An 11,939-nucleotide genomic window follows, 5' to 3' on the forward strand; every position below is an offset into this window, starting at 1 on the left:
TCAGAGGAACATATCGCCTCCATCTTCAAGGTCGAATAAGCTGAGCAAGATATCAGCATGAAAGCCGGTGGCAATGCCTCCTGCTTTCACACTGGTATTTTGTTCAGCTTGGCTGCACTATAGCTCAAGCGGTTAGTCACTGGCTTCCCACCTCGGCTGTCCGGGTTCGATCCCGCATCTGATCAAGTGGGATTTGTGGTGGACAAAGTGGCGCTGGGGAAGGTTTTCTCAGAGTACTTCGGTTTCCCCTGCCAATCTTCATTCCACCAAATTCTCCATCATCATAATCACCTGGGGCAGGCTACAATAGGCCAATCAGTGGCCGCCATGCCGAGTGGACCCAGTTGGACTCCACACCCTCACTAAGTGCATTAAAAAATTGTTCAGCTTGCCACCTGCTGTCACGTTGGTATCTTGCTCAGCTTGCCATCTGCTTTCATGCTGGTATCTTGCTCAGCTTGCCACCTGCTGTCACGTTGGTATCTTGCTCAGCTTGCCATCTGCTTTCATGCTGGTATCTTGCTCAGCTTGCCACCTGCTGTCACGTTGGTATCTTGCTCAGCTTGCCATCTGCTTTCATGCTGGTATCTTGCTCAGCTTGCCACCTGCTGTCACGTTGGTATCTTGCTCAGCTTGCCATCTGCTTTCATGCTGGTATCTTGCTCAGCTTGCCACCTGCTGTCACGTTGGTATCTTGCTCAGCTTGCCATCTGCTTTCATGCTGGTATCTTGCTCAGCTTGCCACCTGCTGTCACGTTGGTATCTTGCTCAGCTTGCCATCTGCTTTCATGCTGGTATCTTGCTCAGCTTGCCACCTGCTGTCACGTTGGTATCTTGCTCAGCTTGCCATCTGCTTTCATGCTGGTATCTTGCTCAGCTTGCCACCTGCTGTCACGTTGGTATCTTGCTCAGCTTGCCATCTGCTTTCATGCTGGTATCTTGCTCAGCTTGCCACCTGCTGTCACGTTGGTATCTTGCTCAGCTTGCCATCTGCTTTCATGCTGGTATCTTGCTCGGCTTGCCACCTGCTTTCATGCTGGTATCTTGGTCAGCTCGCCACCTGCTTTCATGCTGGTATCTTGCTCAGCTTGCCATCTGCTGTCACGCTGGTATCTTGCTCAGCTTGTCATCTGATGACATGCTGGTATCTTGCTCAGCTTGCCACCTGCTGTCACGTTGGTATCTTGCTCAGCTTGCCACCTGCTTTCATGCTGGTACCTTGTTTGGTTTTCCACCTGGTTTCACGCTGGTATCTTGCTCAGCTTACTTGGCCCTGAAGATGGAGGCCACATGTTTCTCCGAAACGCTGGTTGACTTTCAATAACTACATGGGGTTATATCCAAAAAGACAGTAGTCTTCATATACCACACTGATGTCAATTCATATCCAGAAACATGATATTTATTATAAATTTATATGAAAGTCTTTTATGCAATTTATCATGCTCTGGAAAGATTAAGGGATAGTATAACAAAGAATAAACATGGAAACCAGCTGTTTTGTTAGGGTATTTGGTTGTAATGTTCTTTGCTTATATCCTAAACTTTTATTTTGGGGCATATGGCAGACACCAGATATCAGGAGAGTTAAGAGGTACAATGAGAGGACGATGATATGATATATTTTAACGTACTATCCCAGCTAGCATTCACTTCAGTGGCTGAGAAAGCCATGCAAATTGTCTTGTTTGCCTGGTAATGTGATATAATTCAAACATTTTGATAATGTTAGGTGGGATGTCAAGGATCAATATGCTCTTCAGTTAAAGTAGTAAGCAATGAATAATACCAAGTGTGGATGTGTGCCACATATAAAAATACCTGCCTGTAATTAGGAACTAAAGGTAAATAAATGTTAAAAACATCACAAAAATTTCAAAATTTGTTTCAGACGTGCTTCATTTCAGTTATAGAAGAGAATGTTGAACGTAAGATCACAGACAATGATTGCAGAATGTGTGACAATATAGCACCATGGAGTTGCCTGATCAGCTTTACCATTCATGGTCATGTCCTTGCATGTTTCCTGTTTGTAAGTCAAAGATAAGTCTCAGAGGGTGACCCAACACAGGAAGTTCACAGACTATCTTAGAGCAGACAATCTGCAACCTACCCTGTTATCTCAGTCTGCAGTAAACATGTTAGTTCATAAAACTTCACTTTCAATTTCAGCCAGTTATTAGTTCAATTGTTTTATATATAATTAAATAATACATTCAAATCATTTACCATTAGCCCATTCTCCTAAATGGAAACATAATACATGATTTCTCTGTCTGTGTCCCTCCAATTAACATCTGAAACCAGCCTCTTATCTTCCCAAAAGAAAGTGGCTGGTGCATGAAGTCGACCACTCACCCCCCTCTAGTGCTAAGGTTAAGAATGTGTGGAACTATACTGCCATTCCCATGTCATCATGGTGTAGGGCTTAGCTAAGCACTTGGACAACTACATCTTTTACTAGTGACACAAATCATACATATTTTTCCAATTGGATAGGAATCTACAGGATGAACCAGCTATTCTACCTTCTATGATTTAGAGCTCTAGAGCTAAATGTAAATCCTAATATCCTACATTGTAGGGTATAAATCTGAAGAAGTAATTGATTTTGGTTCGTGTTACGATGCTCTCAGTATCTCCGACCATATAGCATCCATGGCAGGATGACTGGTTAATAATAAATTGGAAAGGATTTAAAAGGAAGCAATTATGACCTAATAAAGGTACAATCCTAGCATTTACCTGGAAAGACTGAGGAAAACCATGAAAACCTACCAGGATAGCCTGTGTTTCAGCCAAGATTCAAATTCACCACCTCCTCAATACAAGTAAAAAAAGAAACAGCAGCATTATAAATGATGTTGGATTTGGCAGCTATGAAGAGTTAAATCTTCCGGGTTGTAGTATGGAGAAAGCCAATGACCTTCTGGATGAACATATTTCCTCCACCATCAGGATTCAAGAGCAGGCAGCAGGAGAAAGGTGTATGGGGAAAAACAAAGGATTATATAGAAGAGTATTGAGGCCAACCAGTCAATTTCTACTGGCTCTGAGAAAGAGAGTGCACCAATAATAGGAGATGACAGAATAGTAACTAGGTTGGGCCCTGAAGAGTCATTAGTGCAGATATGGAAACACAGGGGAGAGATGTCCTAAGTGTGCATGGTGGGCAGAGAACCAAAGAGGGTAGGCATGGGTTATAGGCATACAGTGGGGGTTAAGATGAGGAAGAACAGAGGCAGTAATCCAGGAGAGGACCAAAAGGTTCAGGGTTGATGTGACAGCATCCTGATATTATAATTGAAGGCCAACCTGGAATAAGGCAGGAGAGTGATTGAATCTGGCTTGTCTTTGTGTGGAGCAACCTTCATAGGAGGGTTGAAAGCACTGTGAATCTACTGACTGTTGTACTCATTCTGTCTGAAAGTGTAATTCCTGTTCAGCCCTGAAAATGCAGGTGATATATGCCTCTGAAACGTCAGTTGACTTCCACTGGACTACACAGTATTATATTCCAAATGACATAACTCTTTGAAGTTATAAATGTTGGACATGAAAAATATGGGGCCAAAATAAAATAAACTGCAGTTACAGGGGTCATCTCTGTATGCATCGTTATAAGAACACTTACTTTCACCAAAACAACTATCATCTTTATTATGTATGAACCTTGTACACAAGTGAATATGCTCTAATTCAAACTTGTTTGGCACAGGCACATAAGAATACTGTATGTCACACTTAATGACATCCACATTCTCACACTTGTCCACTACAAGTAGGCATGTGACATTAACATTTCCTTTTCAAGATTTAATACAAACTTGTCTTCAGAATCTGGTAAGTTGCCATAAACTAGAATTAAAACTGACAATTGAGATGTAACAAATAATGAACATCTTCATTACCTTAGTTGGTGCTTTCAGGTTGTCCAAAGCAGAAATACTAAGTACAGTAAGTATAAGAGACACACCCACAGACTTCATCAAATCCAGTTTTCACTTAATACAGAGAAACTTCATTTTAAGGTTTCTTTCAGTAGCAATAATCTAAATACTATGGTGAGGAATTTCTTAACTGGAGGAAATTTAGCACTGACATTACTGATTTGGGATAATTGTAACTAAATATTAAACACAATAAAACCTTAAATTGATGATAAAATAAGAGTTTTCACTGTATAATGTATTTAAGTCAACACCCTGGCACCAAAACTGACATAAACATTCATAAGCTCATTCTGTTAGACTGGCTTCAGCTGATCAGTACCACAGAACAAGTCTGTGATTCACACTCCAGTGTAGGAGAAAGTGAATATATTATGAAACAAGACTCATATATCTGAAAACATGGACAACATGTTCTAAACCAGCAGTGTGCGTGTGTGAGAGAATGCATGCGTTACAGCACAAGATAATAATCTGGTTATTATAAATAACACCTTGTGGCTATACATATGATCATTAATTATAATTGCCAGTTACTCATTATTATTATAAAACATATATACTAGAATAAAAATAACAATTCAATTGTACAATAATTGTTAACATTATCCAGTGTGATTCAATTTGTAGATATTTATTGCCTTTACATATTTTGGTCAACTGACCATCTTCAACATGTTCGGAAACTACTATGGGCAGCTGACCGAAACATGTAAAGGCAATAAGTATCTACAAATTGAATCACACTGGATGGTGTTAACAATTATTTTACAATTTAATTTACTAGTGTGACAGACCAGAATGAATAGAGTTAAGTTAATAACAATTAACTTCAAATCAAACTATCACTATTTACCTAGGCAACATGTGACACTGCAACAAGGACAGAACTCTTCAGACTTCAAAAAACACTCATATTCATTTTTGACACTTGATAAGTCACAACAGCAAATGAACAGGCCTGAAAGAATTTTGGATTTCCTGTAAACACTGACAATGACTGAGTCATATGACAGTTTATGTAATGGAAATAAGTGACATTAAAGAAAAACTCTTACAATGTTTTCCCCTTAAATGGGTATGAAGCTATCATTGCATTATACGATAAAAATTTGGGAAAACAATTCCAACAACTCCAATAAAGTTTGTAGTTTTCAACCATCCTAATAATGGTTTCTTCAAACAGGCCACAGCTGTTCAAACTCGTGATTGAGTTTTGAGATTTCTGTACGGTCACACACTAATAAGATCAACCAATTCTTTGCGCAAGATCACTTCAGCTGTGAGGGAGCTACTGTAGTTGCTGCTGCCTTCCCTCTCACCATTTGCTTTTCAGAAATGGAGAGTGTGTGTGTGTGTGTGTGTGTGGGGGGGGGCTATTTGTGCTAGTACATATCAAAAACACTCACTGACCAGACATCATCTCCTCATGGGTGAAGAGAAGTCTCTCTAAGAAGCCCCCAATTAGGCCCTGAAGCCAAAGGCTGTGTAGGCAGGAACTGGACCACCACCAATGTTGGAGGAGGGATAGGCTGAAGTGTCCACAAGAACATGGCTGCCAGTGACCAAGCTCCACTTTATTTGACATTCCATATGCTGACAGTGTGGTGACATCAGGCATCCCAGAATATGGAAAAAAAAAAAAAAACTGTGGTTTCAGTATGCAAGCAAACTATACCGACTGAGTGACCGCCGCTTGTCAGCGAAGTTAGAGCCAACTTTAGTGGATAGAGGGTGTCACCTGGTCAGCGCAATGAATCCACATGGCCATTAATTTCCATTTTCTAGACTGGACCCTCTACTTTTCCATTCAAGTAGCTCCTCAATTATCCTCACATGGCTGCGTGAACCCTGTTCCAGACCCATTACTTCTCAGAAAAGACCTAGTAGCGCTGGGAATCGAACATGGACCTCTGGATCTGCAGCTAGGAACTCTGACCATTAGACCACAGAGGCAGTCTATAATATGTCAAAAGAGACATAATAATGACTGTTTGAGAAAGTTGCCAACTGGAACTTGAAAGTCAATTAAGAGCCAACATGGATAATAAAGCACCAGCATCACAACCCTCATCCTCTTGTTTGACACTCAACATGTTAGCCAAGAGGAGCCATGACAACCTAAATGCCGAGGGCTGGACAAGGGGCATGCTTTGGATCATTACCACCCACAATGAAGTACCCATAGCCATCATCAGGCCTGCCAGGGAAAAAGCCAAGTCATACATTCTGAAGATGGGATGGATTTTGATGCTCATTGCAATGATCACAAGAGTTCCATTTGTGGATGTCCTGCAACTGCAAGACATGACAGTGTATTTGAATAAGTGTGTGGTATGACTGGCAAACAGGTGTCATTATGGTGTCCTTAGACATGACCATAACCATTTCCCCATATGATAGCCAGTGACAACGTACAAGTGATAGCTGCTGTCACCACCATGAATAGCTGGGCCTTGCCATCCTGAGGCAGGAGCTGGATGACATAGTTAGGGGCTGATAATTCAGAAAGTTGAGGCTGAGTGCATCAGAATTTCGGGTTACATGACAGAGCCTGGGAACACAGTTATCATGTATGCTGGATGACACCTGTACTTAAATATGCACCAACCTATGGGCAGTGACTATAATGACTCTCCTGTATAGCATACTGTATGCATGCCATTGTCTAAAACTTTAAAGAGGAAAGATATTAATTTGTATCAATTTATTAATACTTGTCCACCGACATGCATACAGAAACAAGTGCAAAACATAATAATTCATTTGAATAAGATTCTTCTGCCTTCTGCATTTGGTAGTTTCAGAATGTTCTTGGTTTTGATACAACTGCATTTCCAATTGTGCTACTCTTAGTAATTTAATTTTAGTGTTTCCTACACAAATACTTTTGTCTTAGAAGGATCCATTTTATTCAACTCATCAAAAACTACAGACTACCAAAGAAATGTATTCGTGTTTTAAAGTCAATCCCTCTACATCAGGTGTAGAGAATGCAGGACAGTTCAAACATTTCTACAGAACACAAGGAACTGCAAGATTCAAAACTGTACATACTTATTGCATGCTTTAGTTTGTGGTGCTGCTCCTTCACAATGTTACAAGGTGACGATCTGTGAATTACATCTGTGTGTCCTTATACAGCACTTTTCAGCCCAAAAATGGGTCTACCAAGATTAATTTCAAGAGGGAATGAGGTCAGGGCCAACTTAAAAAATGAACACATAAATCAGCACAAGTGAAGACAAATATTTTCAGAGGTGACATATGAGAAAATTTGTAAGACTGAAAAGCCAACTAATCTGTTTTATCAGTGTGTGTGTATATATCACAGCATACTTAGGGTAATATTCTGAGAACATGCCTTTGGAAAACTTCAATAAACTGTCAAATACTGGGATGGTTAAATGTCTGCTAAAGACACATGGCTCGCCATGTAGTCTCTGGGGAAAAGAATATATGATTTCAATCTTTCGTGAAATATAATTTTAGCTGAATTACAAGTCTTCCATGGGAAAGTACCTATTGAATATGATACATTTACCCCTTATTAATAATGTGAGTTTATTCTTGTAAGGTCAGTGCAAGAGAGCATGACTATGTGCAGAGTTTTTAACGAGGTCTGGGAATACTTGCTCACAGATACAGAATCCAGTGTTCTATGCCTAAAATGCAATGAAACAGGTTTCCATATTCAAGGTTTCTAGTCTAATGTGACACCACCACCCAAAACATAAAGCATATCATTCCAGTTTATGTTCACATGCAAGCGTATGGAACCCCCCCCCCCAAAAAAAATTCTTTTGCTGTAACTCGGCAGGGAAACGAAAAAACAAAAAAAACTGTCTTTGTCTGACATAGGCAGGAGTACGAAAACCTAAAACACTGACATGAAACTAAAGTGTCTTTGTGTAACACAGGCAGGATGCAGGTATCTAACACTGCAAAGAATAACCCTTTACAGAACAGTCTATTTCTGAAAGAGTGCATGTAGCTGAATAAATTTACCTGGAAATTACAGCAACATCTGAAAATATGTATGCAAAAATGCAGGACTATGACTGCTTTCTTGGCCAGCACAACAATGAAAATTTCAAATTCAGCCCTTTATATAAAGGTATGCCAGTATAAATCATCCATGCCCTGGTCAATGTTACTAATAAGCAGCAGTCTCAGTTTACAAATTGAGCATTTACATCAAGGGCTACATTACTGTCACAAAACAATCCTGGGTCTTTTATTATTTAACAAATTAGAGTTAATTCAGAACCAAAGAAAACAATTTACATGAATAGTTAACACCTGCTACAGAGGCCAATGCATGCATATATTCCAAGTTCATAGAGAAAAGACAAAAAATTTCTTCTTAAGGCTTCCTATGTTTAACTAAACTGTCATTAACTACATTTTACAGTTCATGTTTCAGTAAAAACAACAATACATAAATATATGCAATATTCAGCACCTTCAATTTTTAACATGCAACTATGTATAAGGTAACAATAATTTAAAAAATCACCAGCTTATATAATAATAATAATTTATTCTTATATTCAAGTAGATCCAATTAGAGGGTGAGAAACAAGTTGTCACACCACTGGATATAGATTGCGTCAAAACTCAAAACAAATGTTCCAACCAATCACTGGAACAAGTCAAAATAACATAATAAAATGTGACTACAATAAGACTTAAATACTAGATGAAAACATAAAGTTCTAGTATTTAGAAGTGAGTCCAGGAAAAGCTGTGCAGTGGATGGGCATTCGTGAAAGTTGAGGGGTGTTGTGATTAGTCATTCGTTTGCATTCAGTGCGAGCAGACATCTCAAGAGCATTCTTCCTTGTTCATTCATCAGTAATCTGTCAGACGACAAGTCCACAGTCTCTTCCAAAACAGTTCCTCCACTTAATATGATCTAGAGCTTTCTCCTTGAAATAAGAATATCCTCTTCTGTCCCCAAGGTCATCCAGCATCTTCTTACGTCTTCTTCCTCATCTTCTGGTCACTTCTAACCGCCTTCCTTGTACAGTCAAGTAAAAAAGTCTTGACTCTTGGAGTCGTATTTGAGTGTATTATTCTCTAATTACTGCATTAATATTTTATTTTATTGTTTATTTCTATTCATTGATTTTCTTTTTCGTTTATTTATATTTGCACATTTTTTATATCTCCTTCAACATGCTACCTACACGAAGTAAATTGAGTGGAAATGTGTTGCATTCACAATCAAGAGAAATTGTTAGTAATGTATATAAGTATGACTATTAGTCGCAGTGCATGGGAAAACCCACCCCCTCCAATAATAATAATAATAATAATAATAATAATAATAATAATGTATATAAGTATATGAAAGAGGAACATTGAGCAACAATTAATGGCACGGGAAGGCCTTCTGGACGCAGGACGGGAGTTCGTCTTCCATGTTGGCGGTCATAGTGATGACAATTCTGATAGCTCTGATTCATCTGGTGGTGACGAGGAAGGACAGGCATGTGGAGATGATATCTATGCGGACATTGCCGGTGTTGCCACTTTAGAATAGACCCACGTAATATGTAAATAAACTCTTCATATATATATAACAGTGAAAAGTGTATAATAGTGTAGAGTGCATAATAGTCTGCTTTTCTGCACTTAAAACTTAACATCGGATGTGTGAACATCAAAGAGACTAAACCACCAACAGTATGCAACACAATGAGGTAAGAAGTTATTTCCTTTTGAGAATGCCTGTACCGCATTCCCCGCAACACTTGTCGGCAACCTGGAGCTCTCCCCGCCACTACCAATACTTCTCCTACTCCGCGTCGGAGGACTGTCAGCTCTAAGTACTACAACTTTATTTCACCTCCTAGGAACTAGTACAATGATAATGATTTCTTTTAACATCACACACCTGATGCACAAAGCGAAAAGCAACAGTTTTCACTGTGAAAATTCAAGATTTGCATATGCCTATTTTTCTGGAACTGGAAGTGTTATAAAGCTATATAATGGACCAATGTATAAATACAAGAAAAGCGTACATTACAAGAGGATAATTTATAAATCTAAGAGGCTATCATATTTGAGCTGCCTATCTCATACATCTTTCACCTCAGTACTGTGTTTCTGTAAAATCACCAAAACTGAAATCAATAACAATAACTAATTCACTGCATTTAGTAATAATGATATTTTTGTTATTAATGTGAGACAACAATGCAGTTTTTGTTAATAATAAAGTGAGACAACACTTTCCTTCAACTATAGTATTAAACATCTCGATAATACAAACAAACAATACAGTGAATATATAGCAAGAAATAAGTTAAATGCTACCATTAGAAACAGATGAATATAAATATATCAATTTCTCTATATTTTTAAGTGATACTGTGTTCCAGTGTAAACAAACATATGCTATATTTAGTTATAATTTTGTGACAACATGAGAAAGATGAGTTCTCATACTTCGATTAGATTTCTGGACATCCACGATTTTTTTACATAAATAGGAACAGTTCATACATGTACTTGAAAAAAATTACTTCTATGACTGATTAACATTCTCAACTTTGCACTTAAACATAAAACAACCAAAACAAATTAAGTGGGGTCATCACTTTCTAACATTTACTTATACATTATCCAATGGAAATAAATTCTAACACTAAAATTCAACTTGATATCAGGAGGTTGTGGTGTGCCATCTCAGGAATATTATACATTAATAAGAGACACAATGGGGAAATGAATAAATAACAAGCCTTTAATGCACAGTATTTCATGCATCTATGCCTTCAAACAAATTATGATCCGTAAGCAGTCATGGCAGCAAACCCTCCAAGTAGGTATGGTGTGTGAGTACACTTGCATATATGAGGGATATCCAGAAAGTAATGCTACAAAGTTCAGAAAATATTTGTAAAGCATTCTTTTTTTGGATTCGCTTGTAGCACTTTTACAACACACCTTTATTTACTTTTCAACATCACCACCATGGATTGCAACGCACTTAATGAGCCTGGGAACGTGCTTTTTATTCCAGCATCGTAGAAATCTCCTGCCTGCTCTCTGAGCCATGGAGAACAGTTCTTGACATTTCTGGACATTGCTGATGAAGTTAATCAATGGTTAAACATCTGTCAGCACAAATGTTTCCATCAATTCTTGGGATGATTTCATCAGTGACAACGGATGGCCTTCACCATGAACATCACTTCTTCCTGCTTCAAATTCACAACACCATTTTGCCACATTTTGCCCGTTCATAACATCTTCACCGTAAACTAAAACAAGCTGGCAATGAATTTCAGCAGCAGTTTCTCCTTTCATGTGAAGAAATTGAATTACTGCACAAAACTCACATTTGACAGGATTTTGAATCGACACGGTCAATTTGAACACACACTGCGAGCACAATGTTGTCATTATACTCTGCCCTGTTATACGGTTCCTACCTCACATGGCAGCACTGCCATTTCTGGGGGGGGGGCATCCCTTGCGGTTTTACTGGGCTTGTATCTTTACTATCCTTCACATATGCAAATGAGTGGGTATGCACACGTCTGTGCGCAGGAATGTACTTCTAAACCATACTGAATACACATCTAGCACATTAAACACAGAACATTAAGATGAGAGATTACATTGTTTCTAAATGTTTTAAAAATCTCTTCTGAGGTATACAAAACCTATTTCTCAATTAAATTTTATCTACATGTTCTTGCATCTGGCTCAATTTCAGCACAAAAAAATAACAAAATATCAATTACAAAAACATAAAATCCAAATTTCAGTTCATTTATACTGTGATTTGTTGACCAGTTGCTAGACAATCACTGGAAACAATGAAGCAAAACCTGCTCCTAGGCAGCAGATTCTTAACAAGCAACAATTACACTACAACGAGGAACAGTGTTTTCTGAGTGGTGTGTGCCAAGAGTTCATAAATGGGACAAATTTAGAGTTTAGTTAGCTGCCGGATATTTGCCAGTTGGC

The sequence above is a fragment of the Cryptotermes secundus genome, unplaced genomic scaffold (assembly GCF_002891405.2).
Source record: "Cryptotermes secundus unplaced genomic scaffold, Csec_1.0 scaffold545, whole genome shotgun sequence".
NCBI classification, from domain to species: Eukaryota; Metazoa; Arthropoda; class Insecta; order Blattodea; family Kalotermitidae; genus Cryptotermes; species Cryptotermes secundus.